Here is a 15,247-nt window from a genome sequence, read left to right as displayed (position 1 = left end):
ATACACTGCAGTGTTGTGCCGGCCGTTTGTATCTGCTGTGGTTTACTGAGTGTTTAGTCTAGGATAACACCAAAGCCGGCCAGCAGTCCCAGAGCTTAAGTGTGTCACAGTCTCAAGGGCCTTCTTTGCCCCTGGACGGCAACACTGAGAACTTGTGGGCTGTAAGAAAAAAAAAGAAAGGAAAAGAAGAAGAAGAAGTAAAAGTATTGCCAGGTAAGAAAAGCTTTAGTCTTGAAACAACCTTTGTGAAAAGTGACATTATGCCTTTCCCACATGGTTTCAACAAGAAAATAGTTCTGACTGAATACAGAATCAAGGAAAGAGAAATAGCGCAACATTAAGGAGTCTGTCGTTTGATCACCACTTCAAACGACGGCAAAGGTTTCTCTCAACCTTGCACGCAAGCGCTTCCAAAGACTATATTTAAAAATACTGTTACAGGCCGTGAATGCACTTTCAAAAAGAGAAGGTGTTTAAAAATACTAAGGCCCATTGTTAAATAACCAGGTAAGACTGACACCGTTTGGAGTCCGGTGGGTGAGAGAGAGCAGGGGTGATTTTCCCAAACAGATTTGGTGCCTTGATCCCCTTCAGTCTATTGTTCAGTGGATGGAGGACCAAGGATTTATAATGTTACTGAGCTTTTGGGAAAGTCACCTGATGCAGTTTTACTTGGGTATGGAAGGAACTGACTTTGCTCTTGGTGTGTGTGTGTGTGTGTGTGTGCGTGTGAAACAAAGATAAAAATCCAACTGACTATCATATTAAATTATTTCCAAAATCAAATTAAAGCTGTCGGAAATAGGATTTTTTCTTTTTTCTTTTCTTTTTTTTTTTTAATTTTCAAGAGTGCACAGCTTGAACAGGCACAAGTTACAATTTCCCTATGTTTTCTCCACTTTTTTTCTTTTGTATTTCAATATATGGGCATTAAAAACACATCTGAATATGATGCAATCCAACATAACACCATCACAAGCTATGTGTACCTCTATGATTATATGAGTAAAGCAGACAGTACCTGCTTGACCCGGGCTGATAAGGCATAAAATACTCTCCCCTGTGCCTCCAAAACAGTTGTGAATGGACATGGGCCTTCTGTCCTGTGGTGTCTGGAAACACATTGTTGTTAGTGGGGGGACTTTGGGTCCTATGGGATGAGAGGAGGGTCCTCTGTAGATCAGGTTTGTTCCATTTCATCCCACAGATACTTGATCAGTTTGGGACCGAAAGAATTTGAACAACAGGTCAACACCTTGTGTAGTTTTTCATGTTTTTAGAAATACATGCATCTTTATGTGTCTTCAGCCCAATTCAACAAAATAAAGACATTAGAAGGTGGGTTCTTGAGGGGATGTGCCATGTTAGAAATCTGGTTCTGCCCTGTGCTTTTATAGAGAACACATTGTCCTGAAAGCAGAATACATCACAACTATCCAAAATGGTAACATCTCATCTAATGGACCTACAAAACTTACAGGCAAGTTTTAGGCAGTGGGATGGGTTCGAATGCTATGTTGACATCATTACATGGTGCTTGTAAAAGGCTTTTACAGTGACCGAAGGGAGAAGCGCTGGCTTAGGTGTAGATGCACTGTGGTGACTTGCTTTAGCTGAATCTAATCAACAAACACTGTACCTAAATAAAGAGTGAGCTGATATTATCCATTCCTGATAAGGTCAGAAAACCTACTCTTTTTCCAAAGCTTGACCTGATATAACCACATCCATGTGGATGTTGGATTAAAAAAAAAGACTATTTTTGGCTCAGTAGGCAGCAACTGATTCAGCTACTTTCCTTTGTGCTGTGGAGATGAAGCATCACAAGTGATTCAACGTCCATTACACTCAAGACGTTGCCCACAAACTGTTAAAAACATTAGATAGATATTTTACTTCATACAGATTGCTCACATTATCATAAAAAAAAACAATGTAGTTAAAGGATAGAAATCATTCAGTCACCAACAGCCGCAGCCAACAACCATGACAACTTACATCTGGCTGCTAGAGACACATCTGATGACGTCAAATGGTCAACTGATAAGCAGATGGAGCTTGTCTACTCTTAAAACTAGTACACAAACACAAACACACACCATGCTGATTTCCAATCAGCACCAAATCGTAAACTAGCCCAAGGTTCGTTCACCCGTCCAAAGTAAATTATATTCAGCAAAGTCTTTACCTCATAGTAATCGAGCGTTTTAAATGTGCCTCTGTGCTGAGAATCCAGCGATGATTATTTGCTGGAGCTGGCAGTGCGACTAGGAGCATATATCCAATAAATGAGAGATGAGTTAAACTTCCCAAATGAATCTCTGATAAAACTATCTATAAAGTGCAATAGTAGCTATAGTGAAATATGTTATTGAAAAGGACTGAAATCAGGGGAGTTACAGCCCAGATGAAAGGTTTAATGTCCTAGCTTAGCCCTGTATTTTTCCTGACTTCCTCCTACAGTATAATATTTTTGCATACATGCAATGCAAAGTGAATATTCAGACCAGACTTTCCAAGGTAGTAGGCTGTGTGAGTGGTCCAAGTCCTCAGAGGAGCCATCACAGAGGCCAGACACACACATCTTCCCTGACAGTCTCAGTCTCCCAGTAGTGCAACCTTACAGTGAGTCCAGAAATTGTCTGAACTCTACTGGACATGTAGATTCTTCCTGGGAACTGTTGCAAGTGTTATGGTAAGGTCATTCCTCCGATCTTAAGAAATATAAACAGTGGCAAGCATCATCACCTGAGGCTTAACTTGCAATTCTTTAGAACTGTATTCTCAAAGACTATATGGGAACATGACGATGGTTTTGTACCAAGGCTTTTAAACTCTGGGAACACAGAAAAGCTATAGATGTCCCTAGCTCTTTATATTTTATACCTCATGGCGTCTCAGTGGTATATACAGTATACAGTGTACTTAGCAGTGAAAGAAATAGGGAAATGCGGGAATGAACACCTGCTCTGAGCTTTTAGATACAGCTAAATTAGAAATGCAGGTACAGTCATTTGATACATTCTTCACCTATCTAAGTCTGTGTGGGCCTGCTATTGGTCTTGTTGGGTTTTCCTCAATTGGTCCTCAATTGTCTTGAATACGCAGGATGCATTGTCTCATACTGAGGACAATATACCGGGCTGACTGAATGTGCCATGAAAACAGCTTGTTTTAATGTTTTTTTTGTTGTTGTTTTTTTTGTGGAGAAAGTTTCCATTAGGAACATCTATGGAAAGAGACAAATAGACTCACACCTACGCCCAATTCAGGATCCAGTTGAGGACTTATATAGACAAATTTATTGTTGAACAAACAGGGATATGGAGATGCTGTTAAACTAAGGGTGAGCAATTGTTCCAGATTCTTCATTCTTCTTCATACTGAAGATGCCCGTCGACAGACAGGACGACAAGATGACATATTCCATTGTCAGTCTGTTTCATAGCATTTGGCTCACCTCATTCAGCTACAGCTTGGTCTGTAAGTAGCTACCAGAGACAAACAACCATTCACACGCACATACACACCTAGGGTCAATTTAGAGCCACCAATCAGCCTAACGGGCATGTCTTTGGAGGCGGGAGGAAGCCGGAGTACCCGGAGGGAACACACGCGGACACAGGGAGAACATGCAAACTCCACTCGGAAAGGCCTGTGAATAAAATGCCAGTCTTTCTGAAACATACGTGGTGTCCTTGCATGTTTTTGTTCAGTGCATGAGGCAAATATCCTGTTTGGCTGGCAAACACTCAGTGCTGAATTTAAATACTGTACAACCTCATGCAATCTGCTGTCCAAGTTCAGAGTCTGAATTGGGTCCTCCACAGTGTTCAGAGTCTACTGTAGATAATAGCATTAAAAAATAAATCAGGGACACACAACCCCACAGCAAGTTTCAGTGGTTTAAATCTTCTGTCAAGCCGCTGTTCCTACTTAAATGGTCCCATTCATGTCCTTTTCATTGCCATCTGATAATTGAATAATGCAGCAGTCAGGATACTTTATTTTAACAGACCTGTCGCTTGAACCCGCTGACTTGGATGAACATGTTGCTTTGTTTTATGACAGATGCAAACGATCATTTCAGAAGCCTTTTAATGACCTCATGCCAGTCCTGACTGCAAACGTGCTGCATCTCTTTGCTTTTGTCTTTCTCAAAGTTAGATTACTTCTCTCTGTCTTTGACCTCTTTTCATTTTTATCCCACTTGCTTTCCATCTTTATGTGTGTATGTTACTGGTGTGTAACAGTTCATACACTCCTTTTTGGGTGGATACAGAAGAGACGTTCTGTCCTGCTGGGAGGAGATGGGTTTCAGAGAGGTCTTTTTCTGACGTCACACGCGCACTCGCTGGTGGAGTTTTAGGTGCTTGACGAGCATTCAGAGCTTGTAGGAAATACAGATATGCATGCATGCCAGCATAAACACACACACACACACACACACACACACACACACAAAGGTTGACGAGCACGCTCAGTCCTTCAGGAACCAGGAAGTCCCCTTGTTGTTCATGAAACATCTGGAGCACATCCTTGAATCCCAGTTTCCCCTGGCAACACTAAATCAACAGCCACTCTACTGCCTGACCTGAGAAACAACATGCTGCAGGAGATATTCGTCCAGCCCTCTATGGATCAGCTTTTAAAGAGGTAAGATTCACATGGGCTGAAGAAACTGTACATGAAATCAATACATTTAAACATTAAATTGGAATGCAGGTGCCTCTAATCTGTGGGTCTTGCATCAAATAGTTTTAACGCACCCATTTAAGAAATAAATATGAATGTCCACAAGTCTCCTGTGTGCAGTAACTGGCCAAATGAGGCATGTCTCACTTTTGGGAGTCTGAGGTCATATCCGTGTAATTTCTTTGACCCAAACCATCCCCTCTTGACCCCCCTATTAAGTTCAGTTTAATCTTTTCTCCCCTCGGAGTAAAAGTCAAATAGTTATTGCTTCTCCTTTATTTACACATTCTTATATGGACCTTTGAGTAGTTTATAAACCGGATCCCAATCCAAATACTGTCAGCAAAGCGGATGTGTCAAAAAGTGTTTTATTTTTTGAGACATTAACTGAGGAGGCACCGAGCTTTACTCCCTCGTCCTCCCAGTCTTAAGCCCCTGACTCATTTCCTTTCATCACTTCCAGAGAGGAGTCAAGATGACATGAACCACACCGCACGGTCATCTGACACCGAGGTTGATTGTGACGCATTGTTTGTAATGAAGCCAATCACCACAAATGAAGCTGCTCTCAAGTCTCACCAACGTGATCTTGCTTTCGGACTCATTGTGTTCATGTGACCTCATCTAAAGATGGAAGAGTTTATATGAAAATTAAAACCTTGTGGCGCATGCACTCTACACAGTCTGTGCTGCGATCTAACTCCTTTAAAAGTTATTTTTCATTAACATTATTCTGTACTCTACTCTTTCCTTCCTGCCCATAGCTGATGTATGTGCAGACTACAATTGCACTGACAAAGCCAAGCTACAATTTCCTGGCTTCCTCCGAGCAGTGTGAAGAGAAATAATTATGATATCATGATATTCCTAATGGTCACAGACTAAATAGTGTGTGTGTGCGTGTGAAAGAGAGCGAGACGTCGGGAGGACAGATTTGGCTGTGGCTTGGTTGCTGCATTAACAGTCTTCCTCTCAAAAAAAATAGAGGCCAAATCAGCACTTTATTCTCACTAAGCTTTTCTTGGCAGACAGTCGCAACTTAACAGACACTCATCAACAGGAGATGCACTCGCTCTGCAGAAACACATAAAAAAAATAATAATAAAAAATCATTCCAATAACACTAGAGCAGTCAGAGTTCAGCTGATGTTTCCAAATCTATCCCATAAATCATATCGTTCATCATTAAGTTTATCTTGGAAAGGCATTTTGAAATACATCCTTCATGCCAAGTCTTTCTTAAAGTTGTTTTATGATAAGTTTACATGGGAATTTTGACATTTTGAGAAATACGGCCTGTTTGTTTGTTTTTAGTTAGCTTAGCATAAACATTGGCAAGGACTGAGAAAAAAAAAGCCTGCCCTTACGTTTCCTGTTTCTGTCTTTTTTTTCTTTTTCTTTTTTAAAAATCTGTACAAACAAACTAATGGTTTAATAAGACCAACCACAATTAAACACTTTACCCTGCTTTGCCTCATTTTATGAGCTTCTTGTTCCTGGCCAGGAAAAAAAGCAGCAACATATCGGGGGGGTCAAAAGAAAGCCATTGTGAAACTGCAGTTCTCTCAATAGCCACTTGAGGTGGGTTAATTCTGACTGACTATGTGAAATGCCCAAATTTACAGCAGAATTAAACAGTAATAATTAAGGGTGCCTCCTACAGGTGGTTAGCTGTCTATCTGTGACAATTTTGTAGTAACAGGACTAAATCATCATAGGAAATGCTCAACACAGACCTGTGACACTAAACATCACCTGTCAGGCTCAGTTCCAGCCTTTACCGATTTCTGGATAAGTCAGGAGCCAGTGAGGGAAGATACATATGGGCTAGACTAGAGATGATAACTTGTTAACAATAAAATTCACAGGTGCTAGCTATTTCTTACCCTTTGAAGCCTATGCACAAAGTTAAAGTAGCTAGCTGATAATTGTAGCTTTCTATTTTAATGGCCAAAAAGTATATGTTGTATACATATATAAAGTATAATATATGCATACATATATTATATATTCCTTGTAATGTTGTATTCTTAGACCCCAGCTGTAGAGTAGTATGGAAACTGGTTTCATTTTGTGAAAAGAAGCATGTTAGATTTAAGAAACTACTATTAAAGTGCTACTCTTCAGCTACTGGGAAATAAATCTGGGAAACGGTGTAATGTGGAGGCTGAAAACAAGTAATACTCCGCTCTCAGGTATTTGTACAGTTACAGTACTGCAGTCCAGATGAATAGCTTTGACCTTTAAATTGCTGTGGGTACACATTGTAGACCTGAGAATCATACTAATGGTATAATCCGGTCATGTCACGCCCTTCAGGACTCTCTACTTTGAAGTCTACAAGAGCATCTGGTAAATTCCCAGCTTCCGTTTAGTGCGAATACATTTCTCTTTCAGATGATCCTTGTGACTTCTGTTTGAGTGACTATTAAATCCAGCCGGCGACCCTAACAGAAAAATGACCAAATTCAATTTGTGAGATGGAAAGGCATCTGACCTCAGGAGAAGAGACGGAGAAGAGGGCAGAGGGCTCAGAGCAGACAGCTCCTGTGATACATGGACGTGGGATAGGAATGTCGTGTGAACTGGTAAGATATGATTACGGTAAATAGATATAATTGCAGTAAATTCAAGATAATTGTTAATCATAAGATGCCTAGAAAATTCTTCCCTCATGTTTGTTGCAGTAACAGTTTCATAGTGTATGCACTCACATCTTTATTTGGCATTTTGCTAATGAGGCGCCACTGGGATCGGATCTACGTTTCATCCTGACGGTCCGTCGCCTTCAGTACCACACCCTGTGATCCTCAGATACAGGGACAGAATCACCTGTCTTTTATTTTAAACGTTTCTTGCAGCTTTTTCTTTCTGCTTTCCTTTCTGTTCTATGTGCTTTCACCTACTTTTGTCATGGAATCTTTTTCAGCGGTGTAAAAGGAGTTTTATTCTACTTAAAATCTCATCTTATCTTCTAATACCGCTTATCCTCAATAGAGTCACAGGGGTTTCTATACCAGCTGTCATCAAGCAAGAGGCGGGGTACACCCTGGACAGATCGCCAGTGACTCACACTCACACCTTGGGAGGAAACCAGAGTACCTGGAGAAAAGTCACGCAGACAGAGGGAGAACATGCAAACTCCACCCAGAAAGGCCCAAGTTGGACTCGAACCGGGACCTTCGCGCTGGGTCTGGATGCCGCACCCACTTAAAATCCTTTAGAATAAATACTTTAGTGCCTTTTTTATATCATCTGTTTTTACAGACACGATCAGTTGCATGTTAAGTAAAAAAAAGAAAAGAAAAAAGAACCGGTCGTCAGCAGTGACATCTTGTTAATTCGACTGTTTGCTTTAAAAGAAATCAAATCAGCTTTTACACTGCCACACCGCGCTACAATATTCAAAGCAGAGCGTGACAACAACAACAAAACCCGGTGGCAGTGAATTGAAACACATTGGACGCATTGTTCATTCTTCCCACATAAGTTGTCAAGTAGAATTTCAAAAGAAAAAAATGCGACCAAAATGCTCTTGTGTACCAGCCTTAACTGGAGCTTTCAACCACATCTCACCCGCAGTCCACCAATCAGTGGAGCTCAGGCCATCGCATGGAGAGATGTGGTGAAAAAGACACACAGCATTGTTTGCATGTCTCCCTAATAATCGCGTCTAAAGTGAAGAATACAATGACGCTCTGAGATGGATTTCTCTAGAATATATAGTATATTTTACGTCTTCGCGGTGGTGCTCCCTGACTTGTTTAAAACAAAGCAGAAACTGTCTTCTGTTTTTTTTTTTTGTTTTGTTTTGTTTGTTTATTTTGTTGCAACTCTGTTCAAAAGATGTGCGTGCTCTATGCTCCCTTCGTCTTTGGGCTTTTCTAGCGCTCTGCATTGTTTGCTGCTACAGCAATTGTTTCACTGTTTATCCCGATGGGCATTCTGGTGTTCACATGAAACCACACCACCCTCATTACTCATTATTATCACTGACGGCAGTAAAGGACTCTGCGATCGGTTTATGGTTTTCTTATGGATGTCAGGTCAGTTGTGAACATCATCTACATCTGTACAGGAAAAAATTATGGTCAAATCCCTCCAGTATTGGCATATGATTAAAAATAAATAAATAAATAAATCTTATAGTTAAGAGTTCATATGCTCTTACTTAGAGTTGAAACTGCCTCCTACATCTGCTCTACTAGCCTAACGGAGGGTCTGCAAAAGCCCCAACACTGTCGTCATCCCTTTTCACTATAACCCAGAAACCTGAAGAGGTCATCAGGCACACGTGAGGATACCCTCCCTTACATGGGTCCTTTAATCAACTTCCACAAGGGAGAGGTCACATTACTTTATTAAATCAGAGCGTGTTCAATGTTGAATTAAGCTAGAGTGTTATACGCGAAGAAATAGAGTGAAGGACTCAAGAGGATTTAAAATAGATACAGAAGTGGAAAACGAAAAGAGGCACATGGGTTCTGTTAATACAAGGGAGACACGATACGCCCTGTAACTTGATTATAAAACTCATCTGGACAACTCAGTTCACTTCAGTACGATTTCCACCTTTAGTCTCACTGCTCACTTTTAGCCCAGTTTAGAGCTTACAAGGTGCGATGAATACACAAATGACCCTTTTCCACTATCCACAATCATGATATGTATATAGTGAATGTAATTCATTCACATGTTTGTTTCGCGAGGCAACAGATAATTCCTGAACCGAGTCTATAAAAACAAATTCTATCGGAATAAAAATAAAAAAAATGTGTGAGTCCGCTAGCATCTAATTAAGAAAAGCTGTGAATGTGGCGAATGTGCAACATAACGTGCAAAGGTAAAGTCAAACTGTCGTAAAAACTTAATCTCCCCACATAAAAATGTTCTCAAAGAGAGAAATTATGTCGGGGTTTTTTCGGTATTTGATTATGGTTGCTAATTATCGTCCCAAGATGCTTGCTAATTTAATCTTCAGGTCATTCTAAAAATAGAAAATATTTTTAGTTGAAGACAACAAGATGTCCTCATGTCTCATGTTCACTATAGCAACCACAGGTCAAATCTTTTACCCCCACCAACAAAGAGTTTTGCGGTTAAAAACTAGGCTGGAATCTCTCTGTTGGGAATTGAATATTACCCCCCAAAAGATCTCCTGGACCAATGAGTAATGGACAGAAGGGTAGCAGCGGCTTATTCGTGCTATGGCCGATGCACTCATTGACTTACCAGCTTTGCGAACAAGCGCACAATGGAAACAGAAGTGACAAATGGCTGTGTACATTGCAAATGGGCATAATAACATTTTGTTGTCAGACACCACAGGACAGCTTCAGAAGGCCCATGTCTCTGATGAGTCACAACTGTTTTGGAGGCACAAAGGTGACCTACACAATATGGAAGGTGGTCATAATGTTATACCTGATCAGTGTAATAAGTCAAAAGGGCAAACACAGACAGTACTTTTTTTTTAGAATTCTCATAATTTTTCTTAATTGCCACATCTTAACAGTCCAATACATAAATATATTTACCATTTAGGAACTCGGCCGACAGAGGCTCGGTGGTTAGCACTGATGCCTCCCAGCGAGAAGGTCCAGGCCCAGGAGTGTGGAGTTTGCACGTTCTCCCTGTGTCAGCGTGGATTTTCTCCAGGCACTCTGGTTTCCTTCCACCTCCAAAGACATGCTCGTTAGGCTAATTGGTGACTCTAAATTGACCCTAGGTGTGAGTGTGAGTGTGAACGATTGTCTGTCTCTGTGTTAGCCCTGTGATAGTCTGGCGACTTCGCCTTTTGCCCGGTGACAGCTGGGATAGGCTCCAGCAACCCTAGTGAGGATAAGCGGTATTAGGAGATGAGTTGAGAATCAAGAAACCCACGACCCACGTATCTCTGTATGAGTATCTATAGACCCAGCTCTATTTTTTCAGTTTCTCTATGTGAATGACAAATGCAAACCACTGTCACTTGCTTGTATGGTTAGTGATTTCCCCTCAGAACATATGTGCTTGTTGGGTGTAGCCTTTACATTGTTCCAGATGTGGGAGACACCACAGTGAGCCTGTAGATTTTTGATGTCAAGGCCCATCAGCAGATTTATGTCCAAATAACGTGAATATTACCAGTATGCACACATAGTTCTACCCTGATGTGAATTACTCTCTTGGAATTATTTCTTAAAGCTTTGACACATTTACATCTACATCTAGGGCTGGATCTGATAAAATATGTTCTGTCCTAATGGTCATACTTCCCATGTCCTTACTTTTCATATACACTGATTAGGCATAACATTATGACCCCCTTCCTAAAATCGTCTGGGTCTCCCTTGTGCCTCCTTTGTGCCTTTAAAACAAACTCATCAGAGAATGGACATGTGACATGAACAACAAAATGTTGTTAGAGGGGGCCTTTGGCTCTTATGGGTTGAGGGAAAGGGTCTCTGTGGATCAGGCTTGTCCCAGAGCATCCCACAGATACTTGATCAGTTTAGGATCTACAGAATTTGGAGCTCTGGTTGTTTTTCCTTGTTGAGTTTTTGTGTGTGTGTCTGTGTCAGTACATCCTGCTGGGGATGAAGAGTGTCATTGCTAAGGGGTGGGGATGCCTGGTCTGCTCTAGGTGGGTGGTACATATCTAAGTAACATCCACATGAATGCGAAGTCCAAAAGTTTCCCAGAAGAACATTGTACTGTCACAAAATGGTCAGTATTATTTATTTCTCCTCAGTGGTCAGTGATTTTACTGTTGTGTTGTGGGTGATTGTTGTACAGTACTTAAGTAGTATAGTAAGTAAGATAATTGATTATGTTGTATAGTATAGTTAGGGCTCAAACCCTGCAATTACCCGGTATAATTATGTGACAATGTGCTGGATTAGCAGCAAATAAATTTGTAATCCAACAGAGCAAAGTCATCAAAAGCATGGTTTGACAATGAATGAATGAATGAATGAACTAAACCTTGGGTGGCCTGGTATTTAGCCACAGGGCAAGAGGTGTCTGGACTCTACCAGCATCAGCAATTATAGCCTCAATCAGAAATTCCAATTCCAAAAGATAGATGGGATACAATACTAGATTTAGAATTTCAGAGGAATTTTTATGAAGACCTTTGTGTTAATCTACTGCTATGAGTGTTTTATATCATAAGATGCTGACGTGCAAAGAGGCAGATTTTAATTTATCATCAAAGGCTGCTTTAATTCTGTCTGAGGCATGGGAACACATGGGAATTTTTAAAACAATTAGCCCCTGCTGAATGAGGCCCATTATGTTGTTACAAGGTTTGGAAGAGAGGAAAGGGAAGAGGAAGGTAAAAAGGAGTTGGATGGAGAGGCTGGTGGAAGAGAGAAGAAGAAGAAGATGAAGTTTTGGGAGTTTAGTCTGAAAGACATGAATGAGGAGAAAGAGCCAGAGGACAGAGAAATAATTTATCAAAATGGGAATCATGTTAGAAAAGCGGCAGAGATTGGAGGTAGTAGATGGGGGTTTGACATAAGTTATCTGAACTAAAGTTGCTTGAGCCCCTAAACATGGTGAGGAATCCCATGGGGTTGGGGGGTATGGGATGCATCAAACTGAGAAAAACACTCCTTCATGACATGTGAATTGGCAAAGACACAAATGACCCCAAGGCAAGTTATACATGCTGATCCCAAATCCACTGAGGAAACCATGTTCAAAAGGAAATCGCTTGGGCAACTGAAGAGTATGAGGAAATGTTTATCAGTAATGAAAGCAAGAAACCAAGAAACGGTCTTTGGAAGGATCATAACGTCCTCAATAAACTAACACAGACAGGGAAAGAAATACTACAGTACGTGGAAGTGGTGATGCAACATCATCTTGATATACTCATTCATGCCATAATATTTTTTTATAAAATGCCAGAAGATTATTCACTTTATTCATATAGCGTCAATAATAATACAGATTGTCTCAAGACGCTTTACAAAAACCGGCCTGAAGCCTCCAGAGAAAGCCTGAACACGGCGGTGGCAAAGAAAAACTCCCTTTTAACAGGAAGAAAACTTGAGCAAAACCAAGCTCATATAGAGGGAGCCATCTGCTGAAGGTCAGCTGGGTAGAAACAGAGAAGATAGACAGAAAGGTAGAGCAGGAGAAACAAGAAAAACAAACTTCTGTCTTAGATACATACATTGGACTGAAGAAAACATGTAGAATCTAATAATATAAGAGATCCTTTGGGATCATGGAGAATTGTTCATAGAGATAGGAGTGAATAACTGCAGGAGGCCATGACGACTGGGCAGGCTGATGAGACCACGACAACAGATGTAGCTTGGAACTCCAAGATTTGTGGATATCTTTTATGTGATGACCAATCAAGTAGTAGTTTTTATTGTGGTAAAGAATTAACTGACTCATTCAGAAAGTGCCCTAATTAAGGTAAAACCTTAGACACCATAACTGTGCTGCAGCCAAGCCTGTGGTCAGTTTGCCCTCCAATTTTACGGCCATTTGTTTAACTAAAGCTCTGTTGTAGATAATAGAGGGCTACCGCAGCGTCTTCTTTTCCATGCATCACCTTTAATCTAACTCGAGTCAGATGTTTTTCTAGTGTTCCTAGTCTTAAATGTTTCCATCCCATATGCATTTACTGTATAATTTATAGCTATTCTTTCACTCGTATCAGCTCCAGTATTTAGATTGCACGTTCTTGCAGCATTGTGGCAAAATTCAGTACTCATAATTCACTTACAAATTCTCATATGTACGTTCAATATATGGCATCCTGGAGATCATGTTTCACAATTTTCTTTTGGCCCGCTTGCATTATACACCTCATTACTGGCAATCTACGGATAAATAGAGCATTATACATGACCATGACGCAAGCCAGCAATCAGAAGCTAGCTGTAGTTATCCCGTTGGAGCGAAGGGGATAGAGCGATCATCAAATAAACAGCAAGTCATATATTTGTTTGGAAGGATTTATTTCTCAATCCCTTGCTTCCTCCGATCCATACGGTGAATTCTCAGTGGGGAAAGTGGAGCTTCTTACAACAAGTGTATCTAATATACACGTTGGCGGTGTAGACTGAATGTAACTTGTTCCATGGGATGTATTACTGCCAATATTCTGTCTAGAATATATCAGAATAAGTGTGTTTATTGACAGAACATGTGTCTGACGTGGTCAAAAATGTTTGATTTCTGTCTATGATCCACTCTGGCCCTCAAGGCTAAACATAGCTTTAGACCTTTTGATGTTTAGTAGTGGTTTTTCTCCACAAAGCAAAACACAGACACCATTCATCCTGAGGTTATTGTGAACGAGCAGCTACTTGGAATAGAGGAGCTGTGCAATTTGAACTCAAACATCTGCTATTATTCCATTGCTTACTTCGTATGTTTCTTCTTCGCATTGTTTTTCCGAAACAAGTCCAGTTGCCTTTGTTTTCACTTTGTTTTCGGATAACCCATTACCATGGATGACTGAGACCCTTCACAAACATATTGTTTTCAGCCTGCACACACATTTGGAAATACAACCTAAATTGATTTGATTTTAATGCTTTGCGAAAAAGTGCCCAAGAAAAACAAATGTCTAATTTCCAAGTATCAGCTCCAGTACTACAACCTTCCAAAGGTTATGGTCCAACTCATAAAAAAAAAAAAAAGCTTTAGACGCAGCATCACCACATGGGAACTGTGAATGTAACTGAACTTCAAGTCATCCAAGTTGTGCAAAGATTAAGTCTCTGTGGTGTAATCCATCCTGCAGTTAAAAGGAGGTAGGGTTAGTGCAGGTTTAAGGGTAAAGGAAGGATGAGGGTTAGGTTTGGGTTAGGTAGAGCAGAAAAGTAGCATTCAGTTGAGAGGAACAAGCAGGGTACGACTCAGTCAGCTGCGAGAGATGGTTTGCCAGCAGGGAGCCATTAGCTTGCTAGCAGCGACGCTAAGCAGTGCTGTAATGTATTTGGCACAGTCAGGTCAGTGACTCCATTGACTACTGACGCACAGAGAGGAAAGTCTGGCTGCTTCTGCCGCGCTGCTGCTCTACCCACATGTGCTATTCTCCTCCTGTCCTCTTAATATATGAGAAATACCTCTCTGAGAGACACGTTATGCGATAAACATGAACAGATAATGCAGCTGGGAGAGTTTGTATCAAGACAGTGTCAATGATTTTGTAGTGGAGAGGTGTGATAAAAAAAAAAATAAATAAAAAAAAAAGACGATTCTCACAGTTCTGAACTGAGACACATTTCAAGACCACTACCTCTTTAAGGAGGATTAATGCATCTTTTCTGTATTGATTCTTATCCTCAGTGGAACAATATATGGATCGCGCCCCTGTTTTACATATCTACATTGTTTTGTTTCTAATTTAAACCCTGGAGCCCTAAAGGTTCCCAAAGGAGGCTGAGGTAGTCCTGAATAAATCACTCATGTTTATTTCCCCATATTGGGTCATTTGAAGAAAAGTACAACTACAGGCAAAAATGCAGTGTGATTTTGAGATAATAAATTATTCAGAATCCGCTATGAAGCCTGCTCTATCAATAATGTATAAATTTTA

Source organism: Mugil cephalus, chromosome 11 (genome assembly GCF_022458985.1).
Source record: "Mugil cephalus isolate CIBA_MC_2020 chromosome 11, CIBA_Mcephalus_1.1, whole genome shotgun sequence".
Classification (NCBI taxonomy): Eukaryota; Metazoa; Chordata; class Actinopteri; order Mugiliformes; family Mugilidae; genus Mugil; species Mugil cephalus.
Note: the sequence above shows the minus strand (reverse complement) of the source record.